A 22,697-nucleotide genomic window follows, 5' to 3' on the forward strand; every position below is an offset into this window, starting at 1 on the left:
ACTCACTCCTTTCCAATTGTTTTAATCAGTAAAGCAGTGAGAGAAGGAGAGGGCCGTGTAGGCTGGTGCGAGGAGACAAATCTCCTGTGTCCCTCAAGGGCCCACCAAATGGACAGGCCAGCCTCAGCTCTCTTACTCATAACTTGCTGCTTGATGGTTGTCTGTGTGCGAGGTCTGTCATTGTTGGTGACAATAGCATCCCACAAGTTTGCACTCTTTGCACGCTTTCCACTCCAACCCAATATGGACGGGGAGCTGTAAACCATCATTGTGCAAAAGCTTGCAGCCAACACGCAAGACACGACAATGTATATTAATAATGCCCGCAATTCAACTGGAATTATTCAGAATATATCGCAAGCAGACAAGTTTGCCTTTTTGATACTACTGGAGCTCATCCCACTACAATGAAGCTTTGTGAAACTCTAGGTTCTTTCTTCCCTCTGAAAATTCTAGCCCTCAAAGATAGAATTATTCCTGATTGTCTATTGGTTCTTCCTAAAGATTGCGATCCTATTATTCAAAGCACAACAGAGTTCAAAACTAACTTAAATCTTGTTTCGGCCACTGATATCATAAAGAAGAATATATCAGTTCTAGTTTCTGATATGTCCTGTATGGTTACAGCTTTTCTCCAAAGACGTTGTTATACCTCAGAACTGAAAAGTGCCATTGCAGGGCTGTTATCAAAAAAACAAGTCTGTATGTCAATTTTACTGCCAATTGCAGACCTATGTCCACCTTATCTTTTCTGGCAAAGGCTTCTTAATCTATCGTAAAATCTCAGCTGCAAAGATATCTCACCGTATAGCGATACCTGATATTCATGAACAACTATTACCCTCATGATTAAAGTGGCCTGCATCCCTCATTCTGGTAGACCGCTCTGTGACACTTGATACCATAGACCTTGGGCTGCTGTGCAAAAGGTTGAAGCAGTTGTTGGGATGGGGGAGATTCCCTACACTGGATTTGTTGATTTATGGAAAGGCATAGCCAGCATGTTCACCTGGAATTGTTTTGCAACTGCACCCAGGGAACGTGTGAGTGGTGTCCCACTTTACCCCCTTTTGACCAACGCTTACATGTCTCATCATCGTAGCATCTCAGTCTGTGGTTTTGAATGTATGCTGATGTCAGGCTCTGGACTGGGCTGAGAGTTTTGTCTCTACTTCAGTGCTGCCTGATGCTAGCATGACTTGTTCCTGTATCCATCATGCCACATACGCAAAGAGTGTGCGAAAAGCAGGTGCCTTCAAGAAAGGTCATTAGGAAGGAAGAGCTGAGGGGAAAATCTCCAAAGGCAGATGAAAGTTGAAGAAGTTTGGAGAACAGTTCGGGAGTTGATGTGAAGAATTTTGGAGAAGGGGATTTGCCAGAGAGACTTACAGAAGATTCTTGGATCCGAGGAAAATCCTGAAGAAGTAAAAGGGAACAAGTAAATAAAGCATGTGGCAAATAAAATGATGAAAAATACTATTGGCTGCATTGTGGCACACCTTTCTATCAATTCAGCAGCCTTTTATACTAAAGGAACAGGAAATTACATCACAGCATGTACAAAATGAACACGTGCCATATTGGATTGAGAAGCAGCTGTTGGGATCCATTTGTACACACCATCTTGAATGGAAAATGATGATGTAGTCCAGCTTAGCATCTTCTTCGAAAACTATGGAAGATTTCTGAGAACATAAAGTGACATTACATGAAGTAAAGGAGCCGTCTTGGATTGCAAAACAGCCCGGGGAATACACCGCGCCATTTTGGATTGGGAATAATAATTTAGTCCAGCTCTGCCTCTTCCTGGGAAACTACGGAACAGAGAAGGCACCATAGAAGATTCCATAAAGGGATGAAATGGCTTCCTGACATAAATAAACTTTCTCAAATATATTTTCCTCCCAAGATATTGCCTGCACAGGTTTAGGTTTTTAGGGGAGCAAAGTTAGGCATTCTCAGCATCCTCAATGCACAACAGTTGATGATACACAGTTGTTGATGGATGCCAGTGACACTGTTCTGAGTCTACATACTATCACTGCCTTATAGATTATGAAAACGTCTGAATGACAAACAGCTATTTGCATTAAATGTTGTGAAAACAGCAGGTCTCCTATTCTGCAAGATTGTTTCATGTCCATTTAGTTTCTGCAGCCCTCAATCTTTGGATGCCTCTCCATCAGCAGTACAAGCAGTTAGGACCATTCCAACTTCAGGTCCTGGCAACAGCGATAACTTCTTATTTCCATCCTTACAATATCTCAGAAATTGGCAATTTTGAATTGATGTCACTGATTTAACTGTACTACTCTCCCACAGTCAACGCGAATGTTCTAAAGAAGTATGTTGATATCCTTCAGGCAGTTCACAACCCTTCTTTAAGGATCATACTTGGCAAAGAGAATAGGGGCCAGATGTACGACCATTTGAAATTGTGACTCGCAAATTGCACTCAATTGCGAGTCGCAACTGGCAAATCGCTATTTCAAATGTACAACAGTGTCTCAGACACTGAATGTGATTCCCAATGGAGTCGCAAAATGCGAGCCTCATCAATATTCATGAGGCACTCGCAATTTGCGACCCCATTGGGAATGGCTGGCCCTCCCAGGGATGGTGGCCTCCTGGGCTCAGCAGACCTTCATGTCTCGGACTGCTTTTAAATAAAGCAGTTTTTTTTAATGCAGCCTGTTTTCCTTAAGGGAAAACGGGCTGCATTTTTTTAAAAAAAGAAAATGTTTTCGTTTAATTTTTTCCCTGGGATCAGTGCCTGCCCGTAAAAATATTTTGCCCTGCATTTGCAAAGGGGGAGGGGTCCCCTGGGGACCCCTTCCCATTTGCGACTGCATTACCACCCTCTTGAAGACTGGCTGCGAGTCACAATTAAGAAGGGATGCCCTTGGATCGCCCCTTCCTAATTGTGAGTCGCTAAACACTATTTTGCGAGTCGCAATTTTTTGTGACTCGCAAAGTAGTGTTTGTACATGGCCCACAGTGATTTTGCATGCGCAAACAGGTCGCAAACCTGTTTGCGCACGAAAAATCACGTCGTACATCTGGCCCTAGTTCACATAACCAATTTTATGGTTGGGTTAGGCGGATTTCTGTAAAGGAGCCTAAAAGAATAAAGCCCTGTGCTTGGTGTGGAAAGCCACGCATGGGCTCTCCCCAAGTCTTTATTGAACCAGTTCCATTTTCAGCAAGACACCATGTCTCTTCACTCCATCTCTGAACCAAAACTAATGATTCTTAAATTACCTCTAGAGAGTGTAAGCGGTAATGTACTACATCTGATGAATTTTCAGAGACTTTAAGTCAATATAAAAAAGCATTTTTTGAGGTCATCAAGTAACTTGTAATGTAGTTTTTATGTTAACTGATGGTGTTTTTTCATGTTTTACTCGCCTTCATTCAAGTTCATGCATTGCAGTATTCTATGCTTTATATTTTTTATTTTCATATTATTTTATTGTTTGTAATTTGGTGCCTGTAAGCTGGATACTCTTTGGCATTGTGTGCACAGTAACAAATTAATATATTCAAATACAATTGAAAGATCCCTCCTTAACTGAGTCAGGGGTTGAAGAGGAAAAGGACACCTGTGTCCAGTTCTTCCATGTCAAAGGATCAATCAATCAGGATTTATAAAGCACAGCTAATCACCCGATAGGGTATCCAGGCGCAAAGGATGAAGTCAAGAGGGTTACTGCTCATGTTTGGGACAATGTTAATCTCCACCACCCGAGGGGGAGGGAACGACATATACGGCAAATGTGGTTTGCTTTCGACCACACAGTCTTTCGTTCATAAGTGCATGGGGCATATGACTTTGAGAGAGAGGATGGGCTAGGGGGCAACATAAGGAGTTGACAAATTGACCCCTTTTTCACTAACTTTGAACATAACAGTTCACAAGCTCTTTTTGATGTAATACATGTTGTACATTGTTTTGTTGTGATCTCATTTTCACAAGCACTGCACCAATCTCGCTGTATGGAACACCTGTATATAATGTGTTGTCTTAAAATTCTTAGATATAGTCTGTTTTATATAAGTGGTGTGTCGTTGTAAGTCACTACACAATCTGGAAGGGGGTTTTAGACCCCTTTCTAAATATTTTGTTGTTAAAAATCCTTTTTGTTACTTTCCTGGCAGGATCGTTCTAGAGTGTCGATGGCTGATGCGGACATGACACCAAAGGCTCAAAGGATTCTGGTGATTGTAAGATGGATGTCATGCTGGAGCAGATCTATGCGGATTCCATTGCTTCATTGCATGCTAGGGCATAGGCTACGTATGTATCGGAATAGAAACTTACAATGACTATGTGACATGATGCAACGGGGTTGGCCTGTCTGGAGGTGCCCTCCATGATGGAACAGTAAAGCGGACTGTATAGCTGATGCCACCTTTGATTCCATTTGTGTCACTGTGTGAGTATGTGAGTGGAATACTTGGTGCTTAATTTGTGCCAGTGGTTTCCGGTGCTTGGCATTGGCACTTAAGTGTTAACACCTGCACTTATGGAAGTCTGCCACATGGTGGTGTTGTTTGAGTAATTTAGAGATGAGCAGAAGAACAGTTGTTCAGTAATTCAATATACATTAAAATGACTAATATCTCCCTCCCAAGCCATTCTTATAGCTTTGGGGGCCTGGAATAGTCTGTATTATCACACTTGTAGGAGTGTGGTGGCTAGTGTAGTTGTGTATGTACTGTCGTTGGCAGCGCTGGCTGGGGCAATGGGTGTTGCAATCTTCAGAGGCCTCCTGACGAGGGCCCTGTCACTTATTTTGTTTTTCAAATTAAGCACTGGATACTGATATGTGCCAGAAGGCATTGCTTGTGCATATGTGTTTCCGAGGATAAATGCTGCTTGACTAAGACTTTGAAAAGATGGTCAGGAAGGATTTTGAAAACGGAAAATATGCGTACATGTCCAAGCACTTTCCACAGTACACCTTCTGTTATGCCTAAAAAAGAAACTGAAATCTAAATTGTGTGGCAAAGCAGGCATGTGTCACACCAACAAGACATTAAGGACTCAGTAGAGGAAAGGATTCACAACAGAAAAGGTACAGGTCACAGCACCTACAACTTATGTTTGGCTACCTACAACTTATGATTGGCTACCTACAACTTATGAGTGGCTATCTACAACTTATGATTGGCTACCTACAATTTATGAGTTGCTATCTACAACTTATGATTGGCTACATACAACTTACGAGTGGCTATCTACAACTTATGATTGGCTACCCACAACCTACGAGTGGCTATCTGCAACTTATGACTGGCTACCTACAACTTACGAGTGGCTATCTACAACTTATGATTGGCTACATACAACTTACGAGTGGCTATCTACAACTTATGATTGGCTACCAACAATTTATGAGTGGCTATCTACAACTTATGATTGGCTACCTACAATTTATGAGTGGCTATCTACAACTTATGATTGGCTACCTACAACTTACGATTGACTGCCTATCAAGTTGACACTGTGAGCTGATCCACTTGAACCAAGCGAGTTTGCAATTCTGAACACATTCTAGAACACTTCAAAACATCATACGGTGTTCAAATTCACCTAAAGATGACATCACGACATTTCCCAAGACCATTTCCATAAGCCGTGCCTGAGCTGTCAATGGGTCGCATCAAACACTGCAGTAATGTACAAGATGTAGCAATACACCACAGCAAAAGCATGTCCCCAATCTTTAAGAGTACCGCTGCAACACTCACCACCCCTACGTAGAACACAACAACTGCCCGACATGTCTCCCGTGTGCTTCAGATTCCTATGGCGATGATGATAACGATGACAATTGCTGCTGTTTTTGTTGTTATTATTGCTGTTATTATTAAAGCACTAGGAAAGAGTTGATAATTCCCAATGTTTCCAGTGCAAACAGTCTAGGAAGACTCCACGTCAAGTAAGAGTCCATATTCAAAGACTCTATGATTATACAACCATGCCATCTCTTGCACCAAAAAGAACATATTAACTGTTAACTAAAAGCAAACATTTTGTGGACCTCCATGTGACATGTCTTCTTTGATGCTCTTGAAGACACTGAATGAGAAGAATCTCATAAACACAGAATGGTCAGTTAAGGTTACTGGGGCAGAGGCCCCACGCTTGAAGGGATGTCCCACAGGCTGACAGTAGTTTAGGAGCTATTAAATGTTTTGGAGGAAGTCATGGAAAAGGGGCTAAAGGCACACACTTTTGATAAGTGGGGAAAATAACTCTCATAGAAGGGAAGCTATCCGGAGGGATTAATTTGCACTGAGGTGCGTGTTGGCACCATATGACACAGGGGCCCTGATCACACAAGTACTCTTGTGAAATATGATGATTGTGAAAACATCTGTTTGTGCAGAGTTCACAATTAAAATTCAGCAAGTCAAGCTTGCCAGAATTTAACAGGTTAAAAATGCGCAGAAAATCATGGGATATGCAGATTTTGGTGCAGTAAGCGCCAAAACCCATATGTTCTGCCCCTTTTTTACGGCAAAACTCAAAATGAGCAACTATTATTGCACCCAATAAATGCCGAATACCTTGGAGTCAGATTTAATCAGGAGCGTTAACTATTGTATCCTACACTGGGCACTTGTAATCCAGCCCACAGTGTGGGAATGCTTTTTTCCTCCTCATTTTGTTGTGCTCATAAATGTTGTTTTGCGGTGGAAAACATCAATGTGCGTATCCATGTTTGTATTTTGTCCACATAGATTAGAACTATGAGCAGTGGCATTCCACAAACTGACCAGAGAGCTCTGATCCTCCACCCTCGCTTTGGCCCAAGTGCCACGCATCTGTCGCATCCGTCGCAGCCACTGCGGAGGCCGCTCCTTCTCCTACCTCACCACCAAGTCCTGGAATGACCTCCCCCTCCAGCTATGCACTTCCCCATCTTTGAAGGACCTCAGGAAACAGCTCAAGACCTGGCTCTTCGACCGCCACCACCCTCCAACCAAGGCTCACGGAACCCCAGCGCGTGGAGACCCCACCGGGGCGACAAGCCACGCTCTACAAGACCCTCTGATTGATTGATTGATTGATGAGCCGTAATTTGTTGCTGCCCGGAAACTGCCCATGTGTGACAAAGAATGCGGCAAAATAGACCATGTCACAATATGTAATATGATGTAAATAGTGCCTGGGTGCAAAGTAGGGGTGTACTATTAGAATAGCAAATGTTTACATTGTGCTGCAACAAATGTGGACTCCAGAATATCGACAACCAATGTATTGCCAAGGTACGTAATCTAGGTAATGGCAGATTTACTATTCTGAAGCCTACCGTTACATACCTGAAGTTACATATATTTTCAGGGTACATAGATGTGGAGTTAAAAATAATCAGTTTTACCCATGTACATTACCTTGATGATACAGTAGTAGCCAATATTGGGCAGATGATGTTTTTGTAGGTCGATATTTGTGACCACGATGTTCAGGTACCCAACAGAATGAGCTCCGCCTGGCCCCAGAAGATCTTATATGTACTAGCTACTTGCCAACGTGAAGTGGTTATATTTTCAGATTGTGTGGATTATTTTGGTAGAAACTTGCATATTCAGGAATATATATATGGAATAATTATATAGCAAGTTATGAGGTAAAGCTCCCCACCACAGCCCCAGCTGCAGCATCATAGTCTGCACTCACTTGGGGAACTTGCATAAATCTTTTAACACGTATTTTAAAGGGTATTATTGTACTAATCATATTTTAATAAAAATGTCAACATTAATCACTGAAACAGACAGGTTTTCTTTTAGAAAATAAATAATACTATGCATATATTTACCTATTGCTTTAAAAGAATTTCCTGAAATTGATTTCCTCACAAAAATTTCCCATTTGTTTTCTTTTCTCCCTTTCGCTGCGGTAGGCCAAAGGCAGGCTTATTCCTTTTCACAGTGATGCTGATAAAGTAACTGTGTGGCTTATTTGAAAATTAGTTTTGCAACTGGTGTGCAGAGGGTTGCCTGGAAAAAACATGTGAAACTGCCCATGTGGCTGCCTGACAGTCATCTAATTTCTACAGGAGTTTGTGAAATCAAAATAGACATCTTTAGCTTACAGTGGCGGCTTGCATGTATGGAGGGTGGTGAGGCGGGTGAGACGGGTGAGACAAAAATTAAAGTAAATACATAAGTAAAAAAATAATTACACTTACCTTCCTGGCGGGATGTCCTCCTCGCTCGGGTCTTCTCCTGGCAGGAAGGCTCCAATGCAGGACCAGGAAACTGCAGTAACCAATCCTGGCGCTGCTCTCATGCCGCATGAAAGAAGCGCCAGGAATGGAGGGATAGACAGCTGGGTTAGAGAGGTTTAAAATGCGATGTCTGGCTGGCTGTCGCAAGACGGCCGGCCAAAGAGACATGTACATTTTAAACGTAACCCCCTTCAGGTTGGATTAGGGAAAATAGCTTCATGGCTGCTCACCAACTATCTAAAACGAAACGGCGAAAAAACTGAGATCCTGATACTTGGCAAAAACGAAGATTCATGGGGCCCACTACACTGGCCCTGTGAGATGGGTGCACTTCCCCGGCCGTCTAGCTACGTCCGTAATTTAGGCAACCATTGACGACTCACTCACTATGCACAACCAGGCAGTCAAGGTTGCGGCCACATGTTTCACCGTTCTAAAATGGCTTTAGAAAGATCATCTGGATGCTGCCAGAGTCTATTCAGAGAACAGTAGTCCAAGCTATTATCACCTCACGGCTGGACTATGGAAATGTTCTATATTTTGGGTCTAACAAGGCTGTGATGTGTAGGTTACAAATGGTACAAAACTCTGCGGCAACACTACTCTGCAGGGTCCCCAGAGCCTCTTCCATCTCCAGCCACATACAGGACCTACACTGGCTCAGGGTGGAGAACCGGATTAAGTTCAAAGCCCTGAGCTACATGTTCAAAATTAAAACTGGCATGGCACGACAGTACCTGCAATCTTTGGTTAACCCCTACTTGCCTGCCCGTCACCTCCGCTCATCAACCCATGAGAATTTCATTGTACCCAGATTTAAACTATCCAGGATGGGAGGCAGATCTTTTGCCTACCTTGGCCCCTCTCTTTGGAATTCACTCCCCCCAGCTATCCGGAAAGAAACAGTCTACACCTGCTTCCAAAAATCCCTGAAGACCCAGTTGTTTAACCAATAATTCTCCCCAAGCTGCTAATATTCCAGCTAGTCCAGTCCGGCGCCGGCAAACCCTTTTTGGGTAGCTGTTGCGCCTTATAAATTCAATAAATGAATAAATAAAGTGCCCTGCCCATCACTGCTTTCTGCTGCTGCCTGTCCGGCAGCAGCATAAAGCCCCGCCCCCGTCCTAATGCTCCGGTATGTACGGGGTTTTGAAAAATAAAATGGTTATAAATTTACTTTTTTACCATTTTATTTTTCCATCTCTGGGGGCAATTTAGTTAGTGGGGCGACGCTCCTCCACCTTAATGGAGGAGCAGCCCCTGTTTGCTTATATGGAAGTGACTGTGGCCCTGATAAGGAATCATCTATGATAAAATTCAATATTTCTGAACACATTTTCCTTCTTTTGACAGTGAAAAAGCAAATCACATGTGACCACAGACACAGTAATTCCATGTCCAGCATGTTATTCTCTATTCCATGCAGTGCTTAATTTGTAAAATATTAAGTGCGAGGGCTCTGACCAGGAGGCCACTGCAGCTTGCACCAATCATCGCCCTTGTCATCGCTGCTAAAACATCTACTAACCATCTCTCTCGCATGTATATGCGACAGTTCCGATTATCCCAGGTCCCCAAAGCTAAAGAAAGGCAAGTATTAGCAATTTTAATGTATATTGTAGTCCTAAACTACCGTCATTCTGCTCATCTCTAAATTTGAGAAGCAGCGCCACCATGTGGTGGACTGTTTAAAGTAAGTGTTGACAATAAGGTGCCGGAGCAGAGCACCGGAAACCAATTAAGTGCTTGTGCCCAGCACCGGAAAGCACCGGCTCAAATTAAGCACTGATTCCATGTAAGGAAACTTGCGAGCGCCGGGAACGAGGGTGGAGATACCAGCTGGAACTGGTAACTCCAGACAAAGTATCTGTCCCTCCAGTTACTGACTATCTTGGAATGGTCTGCTTCATATACCTTGAAAACAGCTTAGGTAGCCAGACATATTCCTGTGACTGAGAAAAAATACAAAGTAATGAGGGCACAGACGGATGAAACATAAACAGACTTGGTGGCGACAAGGTGTACTCACTCAGCAGCCAGGCTTATTGCCCAAAAATCAGTGAAAAGGAACCGTGATCGGGAAGTCAAGTCCCTGACACTAGAGAATTTTCAATATCACATAACATCATCTCCTTTGAAAAGTGTATGTCATCCCCTTATTTATGTAGCACAGTATTATTTTAAGTATCACACTGGGCTACTGAAGGACTTCATGTTACCAGTGACAGGAGGTTCCAGTCCTTGTATTTCCTGGTCCACACTTTTGAAACCAAAGCATTTTAGTCCGGCTACGTTGAAGCGACGAAGGCCAACCTGCTAGGTTCTTGGTCATCTTTAACTATGATGCCATGGAAGGGCAATGATGACGTACAATTCAGTAACTGACTTTTGTGAGTTTAAGGTGTGTGATCCGTTTGTAATTTGTTTTTAACATGTGCCTTTATAGGAGTTTTTGACCGAATAAAGATTATTTTCATTGATTGAAGTACAGAGGGTTATTCTAAAGTCAGAAAGAAATACGTCAAATCTACCACTAAAGAAAGATGGTTGCACCCAGCACAAAGAGGCCCCACAGTGGCAATTTCACTGTAAGCTGGTAGCCAACCAAAGGCATAACACCTCTGAATACAATGGGAGGCTTCATGTAATGGGCACACGGTTAAGCATAGAAGACACTCAATAAGGAATGCCCAGACACTTTCATTAACTAGAAATTAAGAATGAAAATCCTATTTGAGGCACAGAAAGGTTGCAAACTTTGGGATATAAAATGTACCTCTTCACAAGCTAAAGCAGCACATTCAATGATGCTATGAATGGCATACAAGGACAAAATTCAGGAATTTACTATGCAAATGTATAGGAATGATCAGGAAAACTCAAGGAGCCAGCCTGGACAAGAGTGACTCCCTGTGTCTGATTGGTGGAGAGGGTGCACCGGGTAAATAACTCCCAGCTCTGCTTTAACTGCTGATGTACACAGGTGTCTGAAGGTCCCACATCTCTGGTCAGATACTGTGGGTCACCACAGTTGGGAAACTCGCCATGCCAGTTATGGACTCCTGTAGAAGTGGACTAATGTGTTCCATGAGCCCTGACTCCGCAAGATGTTTGCTTATAGAGTCAGTCTTTTGATCCTGTCTCTCATCCACTTTCCATGCTCCAATGTGATTTTTAATGTCATTGAGTTATCACTTTTGAAGTGACTTGATATCTTGCATTTTTTAGAGGGAGATTTGCCTACTCCAAAGATCTCCCTTCCTTTGTCCCTTATTACCTCTCTTTGATCAATCCTTATCCCGCTTCGCACCATCTTGGCTCACATTGGCTTGTGTCACTTTTCTATTCATGCTTCTGTCTGCCCTGTTCCCTGTAGGAACTGAATTCAACTTGGACTACTGTTGTGTTGTCAGGCAATGATTTGCAGTTCAAATCTATTTCAAAGGGTTAGTCTTACTTTGTATTTACTAAAAAGTGAGTCACTCATAATTATTCTACACTGGGATTAAATTAATATGTTTTTCAGTTATCGACTCAATACTTGGGGAAACTGGAAGAGTAGTACAGAAATAATAGGCTGTAGAAACGTGGTCGTAAGAAATTTCACCCCAGAAGTCTAAGAGCCAGATGTACTTAGAGCTGGCTGCAATTGCGACCAGTATTTTTCCAACCAGTGTGGTAATTTGCAAATTGACCTATGTACTATAAGATTGGTTTGCAAATCCACCAAATCCTAGTGGGTCGCAATTTGACCTACCTCATGAATATTAATAAAGTAGGTCACAAATTGTGACCGACTTGGAATGGCAGCCATCCCAAGGACGGTGGCCTGCAGGGGTCAGCAGACCACGATGTCTGTGATTGCTTTAAAGCAATAAAAAAAAGAAAAGAAACGTGTAAGGGTTACCACTGCCAACTCCTAAAAAATGTTTGGTTCACCATTCACAAAAGAGAAGCGGTCCCCAAGGCCTGCGAAGGGCTAACCTCCTCCGTTGAGGAGGTGGTAAAAGATTAATGTTTTGCGACCGGATTTGGTTGCACAACAATGATAAATACCACTATGATTTGGTATTCGGAAAGGATGCCAAAAAACACCCCCCTTTCAAATACCAAATCGATATTGTATTGCAGACCCAAACTGCGATTCAATAATTTGTGACTAAATCGCAATTTGAGGCTTGTACATACGAAAACGCATTTTTGCCATCACAAACAGCCCAATTCTGCAAATCGAACCATTTTTTGCTTCTTACATCTGGCCCTCAATGCCTTGCATTCACCATTTTTCATTATGTCACATGCAGAAACACCATTTTGTGGTAAATTATTAAAATGTTGTCATTGTGTTGCTCCTTCTCTCATAATCTTGGCCACTGGAATTATGAGATTATTCTGCCAAAGCATTTTCTACATAATTAAGCATTTTCCGCACTTGCCCCATAATCCATCATCTGCTTCATAATTTGTAGGATTTGCGTCTCAAGTGGATCAATGGTTACAAAAAACGCTACCTCCTGTGTACTTAGACAATGGAAGACACTTTGCAAAGATTAACCGGTCATCTTTCAACTACTGATCGTCTATTTAAGAGTTAAACTGATACTGACGAGGTTAACTTTTGACTACGTAGTATTAACGTATATAAAGGATACAATAATAAAGTGATACTGCCACAAATTGTGCTGCATTACACCCCAATATTTTCCTTTTCTTAATGCATAATTTAGTCAACTCTGCTGCACAATTTGATCCTCCTCTGCCGCATAATTCCAGTGACCCTGCTCATAATGCAGTCTACTTCCAAACACAACCTATTGCTAACAATACACAAAGAGTGGGCTTTGGGAGAACCCCTGTCAACCACTGGATTTCTTTGATCAGCCTCTTTCGTCCATTCGCTTGAGACTTTATCAATCACATCTTCGATCCGCACAGTGGAGTGTCCTTCTCTCACCTAATGCAATTAGCTGTTTGGGCGCATCCTTCTGCCTCCACTCGCATGCTTGCATAGAACTGCATGAGTGACCACATTACAGCTAAATCCCTCAATGTCCGCACTTAGTACCGCCCCTTTTTTCTTCTAATGAGCTAACTCATCTTTCATTGACACATTAAACCTAGCCCTATTGGCTTTGCCAGTGCTTGGTTTTGTCCATGAGTTTTCCACCAGACAGCTTTTGTAGGTTTGCATGAAGGCGGAAGGCAGATACAATGCAAGCAGGCTTACCATCCGGAAGCGAAGTTGTGGTTGGCTTCTTTGTTGCCTCCGTCCATGTTTTATTTTCCTGTTATTTTGTATTTAATAGAGGTTTGCCAGTTATATCCATACCTCGCCGGCTTACACTTGAAGAAGGCAGGTGGAGAATCAACAGTGACATCCCTGGTGGTGAGGGATTGGCAGCAATAAAAGATGCATGTTATTTGGAACTTAACATTAAAAAGACAAAAGGCCTGGGAAACGGGTGAATCATAGAATATTTTTCATGACCTATCTTGGATCAGAGAGTGCCCATGTATTACAAACCACCCTCACCCTTCCAGCCCTCACTGGGGATCTCCCATATCATGGTCAGAGGAAATGCAGCTCCTATGAGCATTAGCGTAGCAAAGGGACCCATGGGCCCTAATGTAAGCAAGGAAAATGGGCCCCATCCTATTGTTTGTTAGTAAAACAAACAGCTCCTCAGGCCCCCGGTTTCCGGTGCCACCGCACCTGCTGCACTATTGATACCTACACCCATGCTCATGGGGCTGACCATCATGCTTACTGCTGTTAGGAATGCATGGGGAAGAAGGTGGCCCAGCTTGTTTTGTTAAGGTCTGACTCGGGTGCTCAGGCCTTCACCTAGCAGAACAACACAATCTTAACAGAGGATGTCCCTAGTTCACAGGCCATCACGGTGGCCCGTCTGTGGTCTGTCCAGCAGCAGCCAGTCAACAGGCTACGGCACAGGAGCTGCTGCTAGCAGTGGCGTAACGAAAGTTGAAGGGGCCCCCTGCAAGGTACACAGAGTGGCCCCCCACTCTGGGTTTAATCCGGATCTCTCCGGCGTGAGTACAGTGCTGAGGGGTCCCCCTGCAGCTCGGGGCCCCCGCAATACAGGGGATGCGGGGGCCTGTGTTACGCCCCTGGCTGCTAGGTCCTGGGAGAAGAGTGGGGTTGCATGCCGTGTGGGACCCGCAGCTTCCCTAAAGACAGGCCCACTGTGGCTCTGCTTCTCCCGCCCCTGCTAGGGCCGACGGGCTTCCCCGACTGGTCTAATCCCCAAACACATACAAATGCAATGCTCAGAACTGTAGAGGAAGTTGTGCCTAATCCTATACTAACAATTCAGTTCTTAATTTAACCCGTTCGACGCGCATGACGGAACGGTTCCGTCATGCACGTCGGTTGGGCTGTGCTTATGACGGAACCGTTCCGTCATGGCCCCGCCCGCGCACGGAACCTTCAGCGTGGCACGGAAATCCGCGCCGCGCTGAAGGGGTTAAGCCAGTGATTTCCGGTGCGGGCACTGACTCTTAATTGTCAACACTGGCACTTATGATAGTTTGCCATATAGTGGCACTGTTTGTCTAATTTAGAGATGAGCACAACAACAGATGTTTACTAATTGAATATGCATTAAAGTGACTAATGCCTGCCCTAAACCTACTCTTATCGTTTTGGGGGCCTGGAATGGCCTGCATTGTCACACTCGTAGGCAGGAAGGCTAACAGAGTGCTGGGATGTGAGGCAGTGTGCTCTCATGAGCTAATGAGCTGACGAGTTCTGGCGAGTGCACCTGCGCACAGTGAGTGGTACAAAGACATGAGAAGACTTTGGGCAGCATTTCCAGCACTCCCAAAAGAATGTGTTGCTCTCTACTGAAGAAGGACAACTATCCTGAAACACGTGTCTAGAGATACACAGCACTGGCTGCACCAACAAGAGAGAAAAACGAATGACTGTCACTGAAGTAAGTGGTATTGTGCACTGCATTTACCATGATGCATTGGGGCGAACTGAGTGCTGGGATGTCAGGCAGTGTGCTCCCACCCTCTTTTTTATGTGATGGTTAGTAGTAGTGTTGGTCCTGTTACTGGCAGCACTGGAAAGGGCAATGGGATGGTGCAAGCTGTTGTGGCCACCTGACCAGGGCCCCAGCAACGCAGGTACTGCCTAACATCACAAATGCCCCAAGCTCTGGCTGCTACCACCTCCAGCTGCAGTAAGACCCTCTTCAGTGGCATCCAACATTTAGGGCATTAGTGCCAGTGGCATACTAATAAACGGCGTACAGTAAGTTTAAAAATTATCCACATCGGTCTGATGGGTTCTTTGAACTACAACTCCCATAATGCATTAAGTAATTAAATAGAAAGCCAGGAAATAGGACGTGTCATGCTAAGTAGCATGTCACCATCATAAGGAGGTGAGAAGGCCACATCCCAGGCACAAACAAACCCATCGTGCCTCATTTGCAGCCCCAGCTGTTGGAAAAAGTGTTGGTTTGTCAGCTGAGCGAGTACTAGTTAAAATAACTGTACTTCCCACGGGATCTCTTCACATCTCTTTGCAGGGTCTGCTGAATGTTTGAAACCCTAAAGAGAAACAGGGCGCGTCCATTCAGTTAGGCCAGTGTCACCCAGTGACCTTGCCACTGCATGCAAAATGGCAGACTTCACTCCCACCATTGGCGGACACAAGCACCATGTTTAAAGCAAAAACGGCCACGCCTCAGCAGCTGCGTGCAATGCCATAAACGATGCAAATGAAAGATATCATGTCATCAAAGTACGACCAACTTGGCCTTGAGATGCCAGCCTGCGCTTTCTCTGGAAATGAGCATTATCTGCCCGTAATTTCCCTTGCAAATTGGTAGCCGGCGTAATGAGTACTGGGCACGAGCCCGCCCTTGTCAACAAACTACGTCATGCGGCCTCGAGTGGCGCGCGGACGGACTTTACAAACTGTGTAACAAGCGCCGCTGCTCATTAATAAACTGCTCGTTATACCCTTCCTCTTTATTTAACATCCTTAGGTGATTTCCACAAATCTTTCTCCGAGCTTGTTCCCCGTCCACCCTCCGCCCACAGTATAGCGCCAGCTCTGCAGGAAGAGGACTCTTTGAGCTAGGTGAATCATACCGCTGCGTGCTATCAGCAGTGCAGCAGGTACAGTGACACCGGGCCCACAGTGGTGAGTGGCCCAATTACTACCATACCATGGTGGGGTTTGGGGAGAAGGTCGCTTTTGAGTGCTTGGTGGTCTTGTACACACTGGAAGCGCACTACACTTTATTCTCTGCACCTACGAAAAGATCTTTTAAAACGTCACAGTCTGTGTAAGCATGGCTGTTGTAAAGTGTTTAAGACAGCCAAAGAACATCCGTTGTAATTGTTCGCAGGAGAAAAATGTCACAAAAACACACCTGCAACAGGGGGAATTCTTTCACATTTTTTTGTAATGAAATTCTTGCGCAATTTCTTTTCTTTTTGCAGAAAAATTCTCCTGTAAGTGATGGTGCAGGAAGCTGGAAAGCTCAGCAAATTGTGCAAAATGCGAACAGTACGAGAGTAGAGAATTTCGTTCAACTTCGTGGCCAAGTTTTAAAAATCCCCTAACATGAGCCCCATTCTGGTGCAGATGGACCCCCCCCCCCCCCCCCCTCAGCTCTGAGTCTTTGTATGCTTACGAGCCGAACAGCGAACACAAATGACATTTGTAAGCCCCTTACGACATTTTACAAATACATTTTGAGGTACACTATTCCTTACCTCTGGAGATTCTATGTGTTGATTCTTTACAACTGATTGAAATCTCTGCCAATAATGGCACAGAGCGTTTCTGGGGACATTTTAAGTTTTAAAAAAACACGTCATAAAAAATATTACCACCCAAATAAAGCACTTAGGGCCTGATTATAAGTAAAGGTGTTGTTTATCCCACCTGGTAAATAACGGTACCCCGGGGGTTCGTTATTTATCGGTGCAATAAATTGCACGTATTACGAGTTACTAGGGAATAACATGCAGATTTTGGTGTTTAAACTCTAAAATACGCATGGTACGGTAAATACTGTACACATTTCACCTGTTAAATTTCTGCAGGTTTGACCAGCCGAAATATAACAAATGTTGGGTTATTTGACACACCTGATAATCATCGGATGCATTAAATAAAATCAAACTCGTAATTCTGTCACATGCATAAACAGGGGTCTGGGCACTTAGTGGCTGAATGAACCTCCCAACTTGTAATCAGGGCCATAAACTTAAGTCACAACACACGCTTCACTTAAGTATCATGGGGCAGATTTATGTTTGACTTGCGCCTCATTTACGCCGCCGTTGCGTCACTTTTGTGACGCAGCAGCGGCGCAAATCCTGCGCCATGGTGTGGGGTATTTACAACGTGACGCATCTGGGAGATGCGTCACGGTGTAAAGCCCTGCGCCACATGTAAGCGTTCCAGGGCAGGTGGGGGCGTTCCGGCGCAGGAACACCTCCTAAAAGTGGCTGAGTGAAATCTACAAGATTTCACTCAGTCACTTTTGAGCCCATGCTGCGTCAAAACCCTGCGCCTGCTTGAAGCAGGCGTAAGGATTGACGCAGCATTGTGCAGATAGGGCCCCCCAGATCATTGCTGGAGCTGCGTCGCGCTTGCGACGCAACTCCAGCAATGCGCCACTTTTACGGCACAGATGCGTGAAGCATCTGTGCCGTTTTGCCCCATGGTGCGCCGCATTATAAATGCGGCGCATCCATGATGGTGGAGCTGGGGCGCAAAATAACTGGCGCATCCCTGCTGATATGCAGGGATGCGTCAGTTATTATAAATATGCCCCCAAGTACGGCCTTTATATCAAATTGCAAATCCTATATTTTGAAGGAAGGAGCAGATTCTCCATTTTACTTATATATTTGAACCCAAGGAGACAAACAAAGCTAAAGCCAGTGAATAAAATATTTATAGTAATAAATATGTTGTGCAAACTAAACATCTGATTCAAATAGGCACACGCTGACTATGGGTGGACATAACTGGCGTAATTCTCTCGTGTAATTACTCGTAATTACCACAAAATTACTCGAAATCATGCATAATTGTGTGAGAAGCGTAATCCAGCATTTAGTGCTATTTTCTTTCAAAATGGGCCCTAGGATTGATTTTATTCTATGAAAATGGCCTTAAATGCTACAGGACACGAACAGCAGTAGCCGGCAGCAGCTCACTTTCTCTTGATTTGTTGTTCCTGTGCTCCTGCTGTAGGACTTTTGCCCCAAATTACTCTTAATTACTCAAGCTAGCTGATTGTGTAATTTTGGCAATTATTGAAATTACTCTGATTTCTCTGGCGTAATTAAATTTTCGCCCAGGCCTAATATTGAAAGCATCAAGTAAATAAAACATACATGAATTTGCATCTTGCAGGCACATCTGTGTTTGTTGCTGGTGAGATGACACCACAAACCCCTGTACAGTCGAGGGGTCCTGATACAGGACATGTCTGTAAGATATTGTGGAATTAGGTGGTCTGATATTAACATCACCCGCAGCCTTTTTCGCAGTATTCGGAATATTACCAGACGGTCTGGGGAACACTGTATCTGTCACCTTATTAAAGGCCCCATCAGCAGTCAGCGACATTACTGACAGGTTCCCTACACGGGAACATTTTCAGAGGTTTTTTTATGTGGATTTGCAAAATACAGCAAAGGTTGTAGAATGTTAAACTGACACATGGAAGCCCTCAGAATTTGTAATAGCATATAGATATACAAACTACCTGTCTCGTGCAAGCATGGAGCCGGCCACCTGTGGATGGTGCAGAAGTGGTGTTGCACAAAAAAGGAGATTATAAGGCCAAGTCAAGGGCACTAGAGTCAGAATACAAGGGCAGCAATACAGTGGTGAGAATGAGCACTGCTCTTCAAAAAACAACTAAAACCAGAAATCTACAGGATGTGCATTGAGAGACCCTATATTGTTTCGAAATGGAAAGCATTCTTTTACGATCCCTGCAAAAATTCAAAACACTTTACCAATTTTCACGAATTTGAAATAAAAACTGAGCGAACCAAACGCATTTGAATATATTTGATGTAGATTGTTCTGAGGGGGCAATTCTAAGGGCCATCAGCAATTGGTTCAGTGAACCAGCAATTTAGCAAGATCAACAGATATGAAGGTGGACCAACAAGCAGGTTTAGCTGCCCACACTGCAACCTAACTTGTGCCCAGCAGACATACATCTCTGTGCCAGTGCATTGATAACCACGAGTATAGCGTGCCTTGGGCACTTTGACCCGGAGCCATAGTTCAGACTACAATTATATATAAAGAACAGGGACCTTTAGAAGTATCTCATTACATCTGATGAACAATAACCCTGGGAGTCGATACATGGAAGGCCAACAATGTCCACTTAAGGTCATTTATTAGATGTGTGACCTACAACTCTTGTTTCTGTGTCACTCATGCAATGACTCAGGGCCGGCTTTGGCGCAGTGCAAATAGTGCGGCCGCACTGGGCGCTGACCTGTCGAGGGGGCGTTGCACTCAGAGGGGAGCGCTGTGTTTAGCAATAATTTATGATTGGCGAGATGAGGGGCACTTTTGCCTGGTGGTAGTGAGAGAATCCAAGGAGGCAGTCATGGGGCGTGCGGGCACCAAAAAAGTCACACCGGGTGCCACCAGCGCTAAAGTCGGCCATGCAATGACTTGTATAAAAACAGCTGAAACCAACTTAGTCATCTTATGAAGTTAGTCTGAGCAGCGAGTGCAGCTGAACAACTTTTTGTTTACCCCCGTATGATCTCTTGGCGCCTTCCTTGGAGATTTCATTCCGTCCAGCGACTTCAGCACCAAACCGCTGCAAGAAGCCTTCATCTCTCTACCCAAGAAATAAACTAACTTATCACCAAACTCATACCAAAGGCAAAACACTGGACCTCATCCTCTGTATCCCCAAATATCAACTGGTGGCCCCTTCATATTCCTGGAACAGACTGATCATCTCACCGTCCTCTTCACCATCACACATGCCACTCGCTCGCATGAAGGGCAGCAGAAAAAGGAGACATTACCTTCCGCTCCTTCGACACCCATCCAGAAGAGCGCCAAGAAGAACTAATCAACCTATGGCCATCAAAAGGTGTCAATACCCTTCTGAACATCTACAACATCACTTTGAAGAATCATATATAATGAAGGGGTGTGAGAAATTAGCATCATTTGCTTTTGTGTAATTATGCAAAATTTCAGAAAAATTAAGCAAAATTACACATAATTACTTAAAATTCAAAACTGGCACAAGGTGCTATATTTTAGTGCAAAATGCGCCCTGGCATTCAGTTTGGATGCCAGGATGAATTCGGAGTAAACACAAAATAGCACCAAAACACAAATGCCGGTAACACCAACTGCCCGCATTCTGGTCTTTTGCATATTTCTCATTCGTCATGCAAACATTTTCCTACAAACTGCGTGCAAATAGGAAATATGGCACAATAGTGTAAATTTGGGAATTCCGTGTAACAAATGTAAGATGAATTTACCAACATTATGCAAGATTATGCCAGCATAAAGTGGGTTTCACAAAGGCCTTGTAACAAGTTTTGCTGTTCTACAAACTACTTGCACCTCCAAGCCAAAGGAGTCACCCTGAATTTACTAAAAAAAAAAGAACACCAAACAAAGACAGTTGAAGAAATGGAGAATATCAAAATGTCACAAGGGCCTTATACTAAAAGCGCTGTGCTCCGTCTGTCGTTCCATGAGCACCACAGCTTATGTCACCTACTACAGGACAGCCATCAATGAAGCGATCATCTGGAGCAAAGCCGTCTTTAAGGCCATCAAATAGTGGAGCATCAATGAACCAGAACCAGTTGTCTCACCAACAGCTGACAGATACAATGCTATCTGCCTCTTTTTCACAGATAAAATTAACACAATCGTAATCTAACCTCGCCAGTTCATCTTTGCCATCCACACCATCACTTGCACGCAGGCATCACACCGGTAACTTACACTATCTCCTACACAGACCTTGCCAACATTCTGAAGTTACTCAAAGCCCCATCCTACAAAGATGATGTGCCTCCCTCCTCCATCATCAAGTGTCTGTAAGGAGAAGCCCTCACACACCTTCTCCACATTGTCAATGTCTAGCCACATTTCCAGGTTGCCTAACGAGCGTAGAGATCCTCCTCCTCCTGAAAAAACCTACGCAAGATCCATCCAACTTTGCCATCTTCCACCCAGTCACCACCCAACCACAGGAGCACATCAGCAAGAATAAGCAAACTCGAGACAATCAATCAGGGTTCGGATCATACTGTAGTATTGGAACAGCCACGCTCCAAGCGGTCAATAACGCCGTCTTCCTCAATGACAAATAGGACCTCTGACTTCTGGTCCTGCTCGACCTACCCACAGCTTTCAACACATTGACCACTCCGTATGGATCCACACCTTGAAAACCTTGCATGAACTTCACTGGCACGATGCTACGATGGTTCACGTCCTCGATGGAGTCAAGGCCCTCCTCGTTGGCATCTCAAAGACCACCCTCGCTCCCCTGAAAGGCATCCTTCATACAGCAGCACAGCTCATCAGGTGGCTGAAGAAATCTGACCACACACTGTCACACTAAAGGATCTACACTAGCTCTCCTTGCAAAGCCCTGATCTTCACTTCTGAAATAACATCCTTAAAACAGGAGACAAGAACCCTCGCTTCTGCATTCAGAAAGGAACAAAAGACCCATCTCTTCCAATAGTTATTGCTATGTGCAGCATTTGTTCCTTCCAAACTAGGTTCGTTCAAGTGAAATTGAAAAAGATTTTTTAACTTTATCTCATTTGGATTTTTGGAAAATGCTCTTTCCCACTTTGATGCAGTCTCAGAGAGATTTTGCATAGGGATGAATAGACAAGGGAAAACCATTTCCTATCTTCATAGTTGAGTTAAACAGTGGAGAGATACCCACTGCTGATGCGAACCCTCTACCTCTATACTGATAAGCAATGACAGATCATTCTCATGAAGTCCCCAAATCTGGTACGTAGCCTGCAATCATGATGACTAGAGCTAGTCATTTGACCGGCCAGGTAACAGCAAGAGCCAATGTATGGATCAACATATGGGACAAACTATTGGAAAACGAGGTGGATTGTTATGGATCTCCTGGCTGCAAGGAAACCGTATTTGACTGTAAGGTTTGGCGGCATAGTGGTGCACTAAGAAGAACCCTGCAATTGGAGACATCTTCCTCCAAATGTCTTGTATTCGGTCAACCAAACTGTGAGTCGATTAGTTGGCAGTCCTTAGATCCTGACTGGGTCGTAATGAACAAATAGCTTAGCAGGATAACACGGAAAGTGGCAGTGTAAGTTATTTTGGACAAGACAAAGTGTTTAAGTGGTTTGAAGAGCAGAAGTACTTTTACTGTGAGCCAAGTGGACATG

This window comes from Triturus cristatus, chromosome 10 (genome assembly GCF_964204655.1).
Source record: "Triturus cristatus chromosome 10, aTriCri1.1, whole genome shotgun sequence".
Lineage (NCBI taxonomy): Eukaryota > Metazoa > Chordata > Amphibia > Caudata > Salamandridae > Triturus > Triturus cristatus.